Here is a 2,127-nt window from a genome sequence, read left to right on the forward strand (position 1 = left end):
ATGCACGTAGTTCGGGAGATAACAACGCATTTCACGGGGTTCAGGTGAGTTTTCTTGGACAATTAAGGAGTAGGTCCACTAGGGGCTGATTTTGTCATATGATGCAGTTGTTACATAGTTTGAGTAGTTGGTGTTGTTGGCAACAACAATGAATGAAAACAGAGAGGGGGGGTGAATCAGTTTTCACCGGTTCAAATAATTTAAGCACAATTTCAAATCTAATCAACTGCAGCAACAACAAAGATAAACATAATAACAACAACTCACATAACACTAAGATTTTAACGTGGAAAACCCAGTTAAGGGAAAAACCATGGTGGGAACCTACCCATAATAAGATGATACTTAGCAGTAGGATGTGAAAATATTACAATGGGGAATGCACATGCATTCAAGCACACTATCTAGAGCTCACTGCTCAAATAAAAAGATACCCCTAAAGGCTACAACCCTAGGGAAGGCTCACTACCTTACAGAGATTCATGCAACAATTTGGAATACATGAATTGAAATAATAACATCTCCAAATGCCTGATGACAGTTATGGTTAAGCACATTTGTCTGCCCTGCAACAATCTCTGCTCTACACTTTACATCGAAAGATGAATTTTCTTAGTTGCACATATACAACTCTTTGATAATGCAAACACTACCACCATCCATAAATTACATGAATATAACACCTATTTATACAAATCATCAACCTTGACTACAAGGTCGGCTCAATCCTTAAGACCTAATTACAAAATTACATCACACGATACATAGATCAACCACCAGACCAATGCAATGTTGTTGCTAACATATCATGGACCCAAATCAAATCCTCGAACATGCAACACTACCAGAAATCTCGCCAAGATCATCTGCAATACGTTACACCACCGAAAATGTTGCATAACACGAAGAACATCACCGGAACCATAAGATCTTCGATAACACACAATGATCAATGTGGACCAGCAAAACAAATACGACACGATTAGGAAACACCAAAAAGCATGTTAGAACCATCCGCAACAGCTGCACCAACACCACTTAATCAAATCTTCATCTATCAATATGCTGATACTCAAAAACACTCAAACAACAACAACTGAGACTAGAAAGATAACTTACGGAGCACCAAATCATGAACTGTCTGATTTGAAGATACACATGAACATCCCAAACACTCTCCCAAATCTGCAACTCAAAATATAATCATTCTAGAGCACAACGGATCAAATACCAGAACACTACAACACTGAACACTGAAAAACCAATCTTCATATCGAAATCCATAACTCAATCAAATCACCACATAGCATCATGAAATCAACATTGAATCAAGTATAGAAAATCCATTACTGAAATCACAAATTGACACAAACACATCTGCAACATACCAACCAGATCAACTCTCTGCAATCACAAAACACGGGAATATGTTGACATTAATGACAACAACATATCCTAGCAGCAAAAATATCCAACAATATCCCCCTTTGGCATTGATGGCAACATATGAATGTGAAAAACAATCAATACAAAGAAAGAAATCAACACTAGCAATCTCCCCCTAAAATCATGCACACAAAGCTTCCAAGATAAGGCAATTTTTCACATGCTTCTCTCCCCCTTTGACAGTAATGCGAAAGACACATCTAGGTCATACATCTCTCCCTCTAAGAAGGAAAATCTCTCCCCCTTAGGATAAACTCACACATCTGAACATCTGAACCACACATACTGACTACTCTGGCTGAGTAGTAGCACCTGCTCATCAATCCAAATAAAAAGATAAGACTATGAAGCTCACCAGATTGATGCATCTCAATGCATCTAGTTCACATTAGGAGGGGAAGAGACCCCTAACTTGTCTCTCAGATATACAAATGTATCTGCAAGAAAAGGCTTAGTAAAAATATTTGCAATCTGATCCTTTGTAGATATATACTCCAATTTAACTTCTTCCTCACTGTCTTTCTCCCTTAAGAAATGATACTTAATTGACATATGCTTTGTTTTAGAATGCAATACTAGATTCTTGGAAATATTAATAGCACTTGAATTATCATAATATATAACAATAGTCTCATCATACACAAATATAATGTCCTTCAACATTTGCTTCATCCAAACCAC

Source organism: Cryptomeria japonica, chromosome 1 (genome assembly GCF_030272615.1).
Source record: "Cryptomeria japonica chromosome 1, Sugi_1.0, whole genome shotgun sequence".
NCBI classification, from domain to species: domain Eukaryota; kingdom Viridiplantae; phylum Streptophyta; class Pinopsida; order Cupressales; family Cupressaceae; genus Cryptomeria; species Cryptomeria japonica.